This window comes from Monodelphis domestica, chromosome 1, assembly GCF_027887165.1.
Source record: "Monodelphis domestica isolate mMonDom1 chromosome 1, mMonDom1.pri, whole genome shotgun sequence".
Taxonomy (NCBI): Eukaryota; Metazoa; Chordata; class Mammalia; order Didelphimorphia; family Didelphidae; genus Monodelphis; species Monodelphis domestica.
The window spans coordinates 129632927-129645266 of record NC_077227.1 but is presented as its reverse complement, the minus strand read 5'-3'; positions in this window follow the sequence as shown (position 1 = coordinate 129645266).

Here is a 12340-nt window from a genome sequence, read left to right as displayed (position 1 = left end):
TTATAGCCCCTGCATAGCCCTGCCATTCAATATAAACCTTCCTCACTATTGTATCTCAGTAGATCACAGGAAATAGGTCAATATAATTCAGTATGTTTGGGATCATGAACTGCCAACACCTCAAGAAACAACCTTTTTCTAAAATTTGGCTCCAAAACTTGCGTGTTATAAATCTTCAGCTGATATTATTTTTTTAAATGGTTAGTGGTCCTGTAATGGCTTTTGTATTTATATTTTTTTGTTATTTGAAAATAACTCAGATTCAATGCTCAGTGCTTATGAATGAACTTTGTTTTGTCTGTCTGCTCTCATCAAATACAAGTGAAATTATCCGAAGAAAAAATGGATTATTAAAAAACAAAACACAAACAAGTTCAAGTCTATTTTACTTTTCTCTTCTTCCCAAAATTACTTTCCAAGTACTTCATGTATAATTATCTATGCATGTTTTTTATCTCCATCACATCTTCATTCCTAACCCAAGTAGAATATAAGCTGCTTGGAGGCAGGGACTGTTTCCTTCTTTTTTTCTATTCCCAAGAATCTAACCCTCTACCTTGAACATAGTAGGTATTTAATAAATTTTTGTTTAATTTAATTAAATTATAAAAGAACTATAAGCTTTATTGTCTCCAACTCATAATTTCTCTATGTCAGGCATTTTTGCTATATTATGTGTCTTTCAACTTAGCCCTGGTTTTCTTTAATGTTGCCTAGCAGAGCTTCCTAAATGCACTCTCATAAATTAGCTTAAGGATAGCTGATATACATAAAACAATAGACCCCAAAATGATAAGGAGCTTAACTCCAGCTCTTGAAGAATTCTTGGCTTCCACTGATCTCTTTCACCCCCTGAAAACCATAAATTTTACCACTGGGTTCTGAATAGCCAAAAAGCACTGAGGAATAGGCGTTATCTTACAAGGGTTATACCAGACAAAAGAATGAAGCAGACACTTCCTCAAGAGCTAGAAACAAAATTGTTTTCCTGAAGAGAACCTAAGAAATCTGGCAACCTAAATATATTTAAAAAGCTTACAGGTCTCTAGGGAGAAATTCTGAGGCTAATGAAGTAGAAAAGGCATTCACTAAGATTAAATAGTCATTGTTGAGTTTAGAGGAGGTTTTTTTTTGTTTTGTTTTGTTTTTTACCCTCTTCTTGAAAAGTCTTGACGAATAAGACCAGTATTTGGAGAAAGAACAGGAAATGTTTTTAAAAAGCAAAAAAAAAAGTTAAATCTACAACACACAATAAAAAAGGATCCCAATATCTATTTATAAACTAGTTGAGATGACTTCTTAAAGCATCCCACTATCCTAAATGGAAATCTAATTGAGCATGTATAACTGAAGCCATTGAGCCAGTATAATGCTCATAAGGGGAAGAAGTCAATGAAAAAAAAAAAACTCACCCATTTGGCCAATAAAGAAACAAAAGAAGAGAATGAAGTTGAGTCTAGAGTATGAGCAATGTCTTGAGAAGTTTTCTCATAGTTGAATATGTGAACATCAGGAAGAGGTAAACATAATGACTAGATTCCTTTGAATTCTATTTTATTCCTGGACATGTCCCTGTAAAATAATTCAAACCAACCTTAACCAGTATAAACTGTGTGAGATGGTAGGATCTGCACTGGACTTGGAAGCAAGAGAGCTGGATGGAATGCTGACTTTGCTAAATACTATCTGTAGAACCTAGGGCATGAATCTGAACCATTTTGCATTTAATTTTAAAATGATAGTGATGAAATGGATCAGAGGTGTCAAAATCATGACTTATAGATGACAGGTTATTCAAAACACTTCCAGGTAGCTTGAATAGGAATATAATTAAAGGATATTTGACAAATAAAAATAAGAATGTAGATAATGTTAACATATAATTTTCTAAGTTAATATGAATCCAGCATATTATGAATGGTTGATTGGCCTTTGTTTCTATTTGCATTTGATACTACTAGACTAGATAGTAGCCTCTTTAAGTTCTAAATCATATAATGACCTGAAATGACTATGAATAAATTATTCATCTCTAAACAGGATTATTTAATAGACTAACCCTGGTCAACAAATACTAATTAAATGACTAATATGGATGAAGAAAGGACTAGATGCTGGTATGGGCTAGTAGAATGAATCAAAATCCTTGCCTTCAAAGATTCAATATAAAAGATAATATTTATTATAATTGAAACTAATTTACATTAACTGCACAAAAGGGTACAAATTAATCTAAGGCTACAGGATGTAGCAATTCTTTTTGGTTGTAGATATTCTGGATAGTTGAATAGAGGCATGAGTTTAGAGCTAGGACTTGAATGTAGTTTGATCTGGGCCATAGAAGTAATATTTCCACAGGAGAAGATGGGTTAAAGTTAGAGTGAGGTAAAGGAGGAGGCATTATAGGAACAAGTTATCTCTTGTTTAGAAAATGCACAGTGGAAAAATGTTGGTAGAATAAATTTGTGGGGGTAAATAGTAGTCCGATTTTGAAGGAGGATAGAATACATGATAGGGAGCGAGAGATAAATTTAGAAATTTGGATTAAACCATACTTTAGGAGGCTATGAAGAACAGATGTTAAAAGAAAGATTAGACTATTTAGAGTACTAGAACAGCAAAATAAGTTTTCCAAATTAGTTAAGGTTCATTGAATTTTTGTTTCTGTTTCTAAATAATGCATAAAAATGTAACCTTAGCAAAGAGGTAGGTGGATGATACCAACCAAATAGATTTTTGCCACATAAAAGTTCCCTACTTTCAAGTTTAATTCAGTGTGAGAAGCCATTTCTGGAAATTCAGTTAGTATTAACCTTAACTCAAAGCTATTCTGAGCCAAAGATAAGGAAATAGATATGGAGCTAGTTGCTTTCTTTTCCAGAAGAGTGCAAGATGAATGTAAGCACTTGAAAGAGCTCATCTCCTTTAAGATCAATGACCTGGGTAAGGCTAATTACCCAAATACTTTCACTCTAAATTAAAAAGGACCTCAGTAACTGGAAGGACCATATGATTAACTGGTTCAAAAGATTAACTGTGATAAGAGTGGTGTGATGCTTCTAGGTTTCCTCTGTTACCTATTTGTCACTTCTAGGATATACTGTATGTGCCTGGGAAATTATTTCATGGAGATTGATGGTGGCAGTTTTGGGGAGGGGGAAGGGGAGAACTATTTCTGGGATTAATGAGCTTGTGCTTACTGAGAGGAGGCCAATGTCCTCTTCACCCTCAGGGCTTTACTGTTCAGAGACAGCTCAGGTGATGTTGGAGTGTTTCCCTCAAGACAGACTTTATATTCTCTATTTAAAGGACCCAACCCCTTATTTCCTCTTATTCTTCACTAATATTGAAAATGTTTCTTTCCTAGAAACAATTCTTTCTTTGCTTACTGTTTCCCTTACCAAAGTCAGACCTTAACCCAGCAATAGATTTAGATTGTACCCTCATGAATCAGGTTCTGCCTTTGAAGGTGTTCCTTCTCTTATCACCTCCCCTTTAGTTTAACTCTCTCTGACTACCAACTTCTATTATCCTCCTTTCTTTCTTACCTTTTTATTTGTAGGCAAACATTAATGAGGGTTTTATATGTCACATGAGCCACACAGCATAATCAAGCATTTAAGAATTCATAGTTATTGTTTGTCCATTGCTTTTGAAGAAGACCAATAACCACATGAAAGTGATGTCTTGACTTACACATATATTGACTTTAAATGAGGCAGAGTTGCACAGTCATCAGCTTCACTCTTTCTTTCAGTCATTGAAGTCTGGTGGCAAGACAAAAGTCTCAATGACTGGCAATGTTTTAGGATACAGTGAATTACTTTGGTGCCTTCTTTGAGTGACAGGGATCCAAGTAAACCACAGTATCTGCTTGAGCTGCCTCCATGGCATTTGGAAAAATTGTTCTCCTCCATCCATTCTTCACACAGTTGGAGTAGATATCCCCCTAACTCATTGATGGGTTAAAGATAATACAGTTATCCTAAACGTTTTTTAGCCTTTCTGCTGAGAAGATTTTACCTGAGTGTGAATGCTGCACATAGTTGGTAATTGAATTATAGTTTGGGCACATTCTAGTCCAATTATCTTGGAGCAGGATTGAGATGATGAGGGAGAATCTCTAAATATAGTTTACTCATCAGTAAAATGAGTGAGATAATACATATGCAACCTAAACCACAGGCCTGTTGCTAAGAAAACTCTTCGTAAAACTAATTCAGACATATAACAATACTTAGAAGCAGTTTGATATAGAGGAAAGAGAAGTGACTTTGAAATCAATACTGAAGTTCAATTCCTGACTCTGATATGTATTGTCTATGCGACTCTGGGCTAGTCACTTAATTTCTCTGCTCTAGGTGACACTCTAAGGATATATTACAGAAACTTACTTTATTAACCTACTTTGGGAGAGGACATTCGTTTGTAAGAAATCTTCCTATAATAGTGAAATCGTAGGCCTGGTCCCTATGCCTATGATCATACCTGGGGATAGAGAGTGGAAAAGAAATAATGATTGTCTTGGTATAGGGAACTCCTGGATGAGGGAACTCCTGCCACAAGAGCATATAAGAACCTTTGTAATTTATGGTCCTAGAGAATTGCCTAAAATAATGAAAAATTAAATAATTTGGTTAGGCTCATATAGCCATTACGTACCAATCAGGGCTTGGATGCAAGTCTTACACAGTTTTTGAAGTAGGCTGATCATTATTATTAAATGATTAATATGCCTTATCTAAGTCACTATGTTATTATTTAAAAACATTGCTTATATTTACAGTGGTTTTTCATTTTGTGAGGAGGAACTCCTTTTTTTAGTGCAAACATAAGGACCTTACATCATACTTTGGGAGTACATTGTCTTGTATTGTTCTCATTGAAAGAAATACAAAAATGTGATGTAATAATCAGATGTACAGTAGCACATTGCACATATTAAAGGGACATTTGTCAAAAATGCAATACAATTATTAAAGCAGAAGTATGGTCTTGAAGGATGGTCTTAGGGGTAGGGAAATGCATGTACCAAAATTAATTCTTCTAATCATGCGAATACTTTAAAGATTTACTTTGTAATAGTTTCTTACTCATCTGTATGTCCTTTAAGAGGATATTTTTTAATGTATATTTGGATCAAAGCAGCTTCTCTATTCATGTTCTTTTCTCAGAACTCTCTACTTACTGATCCTATTCTGCTTTGATGAGAGGCAGAGAAAGCAACAGAAAGCAAAATTCTGGTTGGTGGCCCACATGCATCTTAAAAGAAAAGTATCAGCTGATTCCTATCTGCAGAATCCTTATTATTGGAGATGACAGAAGAGGCAGAGAAGCCACAGCTTGATATTGAGATCCTAAGTGGAGCTTGTAGACACAGCAATTAGTGGAATCATTTTTATTTTGTAAATAGAGAGCATTTCATCTGTATGTCATGGAAAGTAAATATAGACCTTTAGAATTTCCTCCTTTGTTCTTCTCTCCCTTTGACCTCATTTTGATTGTAATCATATCCAAAATAATTATTTTTATGTGTATGCTTTCTTAAAAATATAACTAACATCAGTGCAGTTTTCTTTTATAATTTCTTGATAATGATGTCTACCATACCTAGAGACATAAGGTCCTAATTTCAAACCTAGCCTAAGACACTTCCTAACTGTGTGACCCTGGGCAAGTTACTTAAAGTCATATTGAATCTAAGATGGAAGGTAAGGGTTTAAAAGAAAAGAAATGAGCATGAATGAAACATTTAAATACACAGGAAGGAACAGAAGAAAGTTCATAAGGGGACACATAAAAATGAAAATCTTTCTCATAATATCTTGAATGTAATATATGCTTTTGAAAACAAACTTGATAAAAATTAACAAAGTTTCACAATTAACATTTCCTATTCTGTATATTGAAATATTAATTTGTGATTTTTATGTTCATACATTAAATAAGAACATACCATTTTAAAATAAGAAAATAATTATTATATTTAACAGACAAACATGTGGAACAGGAAGGAGGAAGGTTAAGAAACAGAGTTAGAAAAGTAGTAGATACAAACAAAAGCATCATCAGAAAGGAGGATTAAAAATAAAGAAAGAAAATTTAAGAAGAGGTGGTTGGAGTTTAGGTAGGTTTGGTGGGGAGAAAGACTATTGTGATGGTTAATGTTAATTCCACTGCTCTTCCTTTATTGTCATTTTAGAAAAAGGGGAGTGGTTAAAGAAAGGAAAAAAAATTAAATTCTTATATACAGTATATCTTGACTGTTAGTGTAGCTTTAATCTACTAAATATAGGTCCCAAAAATCTCAGTGCAGCTGTAAACTACTAAATAGTAGCTTAAAGTTGCACTAACTGTTTTGGACATAACATGTTATTTTTTTAGAGTTATCTATGATAATTTTCTGGGAGGCAAAAGGGACAAAGAAGGAAATTTAGATATTATAAGGACAAAAATGTTAATAGCATTTATTTTTTAAAAGAAAATGGATGTTGCAAAATTAGAATTGGATTTATACCAAAGAAACAAAAAAAGACACCTCTCTCAGCTCACTTATTGATGTGTTGATTTTTTGATTTTTTAAACTCTACCTTCTGTCTTAGAATCAATACTGGGGACTTCAGGTCAAGATGGTGGCTTAGAGAAAGCTAAAGTTCAGATCTCCTGAAACCCTTCCCTACCGAACTCAAACTATATGCAGCTAACACACACTGAAATTCAAAACAAACAACAGCATAGATCCCGGGAATCCTCCTCCTGGACCTGTACCTGGATCAAAAGGTACACCCCCCCAAAAGCCAGAACACAAGATCACTTGGACCTAAGGGGTAGGCAGAAGGAAGGTCCCAGGACTCATCCCCCCAACCCAGAGCACTGAGTCCGAGGCAGCAGAGGGAATCTCAGAGCCTCAGGGCCGGCTATCCTGAAGGCCGATTCTTGAAAACAACCTGACCCAGTCGAGGGGGCACCCAGACAGCAGGGAAACAGAGAGAGGGGGGGGAGCCTGTAACCCCCTGACCAGATCCTTCCATCTGAATCTCACCAAAGGTCCCTGCCTCAGGACATACTCAGTCTGAGGTTAATGCTATCAGGAGCCCTGGGAGCTCCAGGAGGACACGCTCCCCCCTCCCCGCTCAGAGAGCAAGGTCCTCTGAAACAACAGTAACCCTCAGGGCTGGCAAAAGGGCCTCTGGAGCCAGCTATTCTGAAGGCCACATCCTGAAAACAACCTGATCCAGTCGAGGCAGCACCCAGACAGCAGGAAACAGAAAGAGACCTGGGAAACAGAAAGAGACCTGGCTGGATCCTTCAATCCCAGTCTCAAGGTCCCTGCCTCAAAGCATACTCAGTTCAACCCAGAGAAAGTTAAACTTATCAGGAGCCCTCTGAGCTCCAGAAAGACGTGGCCTTTCCCCCCTCAGAGTGCTGGCTCTCCTGGCCAGCTAAGTCACAGAAACAAACACCCCAAGGAAAGGGCCGAGCCAGGCTCAAAGCGTGGAAGTAAGGCAATGGAGAAGCATCGGGAGGGAACTGAAGAGGGCAGTAACAGGGAAACACCAACAATTCCTGGCTTCCCTGGGAAGACAGAACAACAACTGCATAGAACGGACAATCAGCCTAGGGCTAAAATCTCTGAATACCAGACAGAGATAAGAAAAGCTAATCCCCCCCACTCAGATAGAGATGGCAAACTCCACAGAAGCACAAAAGCCCCCAAATTCAAAGAAAAACAAGAAGAAGGGGGTGACTTTGGACACATTTTATGGAGCAAAAATACAAAATACAGAGGCGATAGAAGAGGAAACACAAGCAAATGCTCAGAAACCTTCCAAAGGAAATGGAAACTCTCCACAAACCCATGAAGAATTTGAATCAGAAAGGATCAAAAAGATGGAAGCCTTCTGGAAGGAAAAGTGGGAAATAATGCAAAAGAAATTCACGCATCTACAAAACCAGTTTGACCAAAGTGAAAAGGAAAACCAGGCTTTAAAGGTCAGAATTAGGCAACTCGAAGACAACGAGCAGGTAAAAGAGCAAGAATCAATAAAGCAAACCCAAAAGATCAAGAAATTAGAAGAGAACATAAAATATCTCACTGACAAGGTGACAGACTTGGAAAATAGAGGAAGAAGAAATAATTGAAGAATAATTGGACTTCCAGAAAAGACAGAAATAAACAGCAAACTTGACATAGTAATACAAGATATAATCAAAGAAAATTGTCTAGAGATTCTAGAACAAGGGGGCAATACAGCCACTGACAGAGCTCACAGAACACCCTCTAAACTAAATCCCCAAAAGACAACTCCCAGGAATGTAATTATCAAATTTCAAAGCTTTCAAACAAAAGAAAAAATCCTACAAAAGCCAGAAAAAGACAATTTATATATAAAGGAATGCCAATCAGGGTCAAACAAGATCTTGAAAGTTCCACTCTGAATGATCATAAGGCATGGAACATGATTTTCAGAAAGGCAAGAGAGCTGGGTCTTCAAACAAGAATCAGCTATCCAGAAAAACTGACTATATACTTCCAAGGGAAAGTATGGGCATTCAACAAAGTAGATTTCCAAGTTTTTGCAAAGAAAAGACCAGAGCTCTGTGGAAAGTTCAATATCAAAAAACAAAGAGCATGGAATACCTGAAAAGGTAAATATGAAGGAAAGAGAAAAAGAGAAAAATGTTATCTTTTTCTTTTACCCAAACTCTCTTCTATAAGGACTACATTTATATCAATCTATGTATACTAACATGTGGGGAAAATGTAATGTGTAAATAGGGGGAAAAGAAAGACCAAATAGAATAATCTTTCTCACACAAAGATTCACACGGGAAGGGAAGGTGAAGAAAACTCCTATAAGAAGGAGAGGAAGAGAGTTTTTACTTAAACCTTACTCTCAGGGAAATCAACTCTGAGAGGGAAGAACATCCAGATCCATTGGGATCATGAATCCTATCTTACCCAACAAGGGAAGGGAGAAGGGAAAACCAAGGGGGGAGGGGGGCGGGAACACAAAAAAGGGAAGGAAGAAGAGGGGGGAGGGGGAGGGAAGAAAAAGGGAGGGACTAGAAAGGGAAACATATCAAGGAAGGGGACAAGGGGGACTGATTTAAAGTAAATCACTGGACTAAAAGGTAGAGCTGAAGAAGAAAGGTTAGAATTAGGGAAGGATATCAAAATGCCAGGGAGTCCACCAGTGACAGTCATAACTTTGAACGTGAATGGGATGAACTCACCCATAAAATGTAGACGAATAGCAGAATGGATTAGAATCCAAAACCCTACCATATGTTGTCTTCAAGAAACACACATGAGGCAGGTAGACACCCACAAGGTCAGAATTAAAGGATGGAGTAAGACCTTCTGGGCCTCAACTGACAGAAAGAAGGCAGGAGTGGCAATCATGATATCTGATAAAACCAAAGCAAAAATAGACCTGATCAAAAGGGATAGGGAAGGTAACTATATTTTGTTAAAAAGGACTTTAGACAATGAGGAAATATCATTTCTAATGGAGAAACTAGGAGAATTGAAGGAAGAAATAGACAGTAAAACCATATTAGTGGGAGACTTAAACCAACCATTATCAAATTTAGATAAATCAAATAAAAAATAAATAAGAAAGAGGTAAAAGAAGTGAATGAAATCTTAGAAAAATTAGAATTAATAGACATATGGAGAAAAATAAATAGGGATAAAAAGGAATACACTTTCTTCTCAGCACCACATGGCACATTCACAAAGATTGACCATACATTAGGTCACATAAACATGGCACACAAATGCAGAAAAGCAGAAATAATAAATGCAGCCTTTTCAGATCACAAGGCAATAAAAATAATGATCAGTAATGGAACATGGAAAACCAAATCAAAAACTAATTGGAAATTAAACAATATGATACTCCAAAATTGTTTACTTAGAGAAGAAATCATAGAAACAATTAATAATTTCACTGAGGAAAATGACAATAGTGAGACATCCTTTCAAAACTTTTGGGATGCAGTCAAAGCGGTAATCAGAGGAAAATTCATATCCCTGAGTGCATATATTAACAAACTAGGGAGAGCAGAGATCAATCAATTGGATATGCAAATAAAAAACTCGAAAGCTATCAAATTAAAAAACCCCAGCAGAAAACCAAACTGGAAATCCTAAAAATTAAGGGAGAAATTAATAAAGTCGAAAGTGATAGAACTATTGATTTAATAAATAAGACTAGAAGCTGGTAATTTGAAAAAACAAACAAAATAGACAAAGAACTGGTCAATCTAATCAAAAAAAAAAGGAAGGAAAAAAAGAAAATTAACAGCATCAAAGACAAAAAGGGGGACATCACCTCCAATGAAGAGGAAATTAAGGCAATCATTAAAAATTAATTTGCCCAATTATATGGCAATAAATACAGCAATTTAGGTGATATGGATGAATACATACAAAAATACAAACTGCCTAGACTAACAGAAGAAGAAATAGAATTCTTAAATAATCCCATATCAGAAAATGAAATCCAACAGGCCATCAAAGTACTTCCTAAGAAAAAATCCCCAGGGCCCAATGGATTCACCAGTGAATTCTATCAGACATTCAGAGAACAGTTAATCCCAATACTATACAAACTATTTGACATAATAAGCAAATAGGGAGTTCTACCAAACTCCTTTTATGACACAAACATGGTACTGATTCCAAAAAAAGGCAGGTCAAAAACAGAGAAAGAAAACTATAGACCAATCTCCCTAATGAATATAGATGCAAAAATTTTAAATAGGATACTAGCAAAAAGCCTCCAGCAAGTGATCAGAAGGGTCATCCACCATGATCAAGTAGGATTTATACCAGGGATGCAGGGCTGGTTCAATATTAGGAAAACCATCCACATAATTGACCACATCAACAAGCAAACCAAAAAGAATCACATGATTATCTCAATAGATGCAGAAAAAGCCTTTGATAAAATACAACACCCATTCCTATTAAAAACACTAGAAAGCATAGGAATAGAAGGGTCATTCCTAAAAATAATAAACACTATATATCTAATACCATCAGCTAATATCATCTGCAATGGGCATAAACTAGATGCATTCTCAATAAAATCAGGAGTGAAACAAGGATGCCCATTATCACCTCTACTATTTGACATTGTACTAGAAACACTAGCAGTAGCAATTAGAGAAGAAAAAGAAATTGAAGGCATCAAAATAGGCAAGGAGGAGACCAAATTATCACTCTTTGCAGATGACATGATGGTCTACTTAAAGAATTCTAGATTCAACCAAAAAACTAATTGAAATAATCAACAACTTTAGCAAAGTTGCAGGATACAAAATGTACCCACATAAGTGACCAGTATTACTATATATCATCACAGCTCAGCAGCAAAAACTAGAAAGAGAAATCCCTTTCAAAATCACCTTAGATAAAATAAAATACCTAGGAATGTATCTCCCGAGACAAACACAGGAACTATATGAACACAACTACAAAACACTCTTCACACAACTAAAACTAGACTTGAGCAATTGGAAAAACATTAACTGTTCATGGATAGGATGAGCCAATATAAAAAAAAAATGACCATCTGTAGCAGTCCACCCCTAGCTGGGGCAAGGGAAACAGTTGGTATGTGCAGATTGTCTTAGAAGAGAGCATGCTCAGTCTTGAGCATGCTCAGTATTGCACGTGGCTGGGAAAGCCTCTGACCCTTGACCCCAGCTTCCCCCAGGTTAGGCGGGAACACAGGTTTCTTTGTGCTCACCTGGTTAAGAGAAACCACACCTATACCTTGTCATTAACCAATTGTAATCATCCCTATGTACTGTGTATATTTGCATATAAATAGGACCCAGCCAGCTCCGCCTTTCTCTCTTCTGCTCTTGCTCCCTTCCAGCTCACACTGATGGCTGTCCTTGCTGGAGCCTGGCCTTGGGCCAGGCTCCATCTTTAATCTTTCTCTATCACCTCTCAGAGCTGTGTGGTATTGAATCTGGATCTCTGGACTGGTAAAAGCCTTCGGAAGGGTCCTTTGATCAAAGCTTTGGCTGTGGCTTATTGGTAATTAATAAAGCCTCATTCCTGCCACCTCATATCTCTACTTTGACTCTGTCATCCCCCTAGTGGTATCTAAAACTTCTATCCTTTCTCTATCTTCCTACCTTAAAGAGGAAGCTTTACCATCCTACCCAAACTTATTTATCTATTTAGTGCCATACCCATGGTACTCCCAAAATATTTCTTTACTGATTTAGAAAAAACCATAACAAAGTTCATTTGGAATAACAAAAGATCAAGGATATCCAGGGAAATAATGAAAAAAAAAACACAAATGATGGGGGC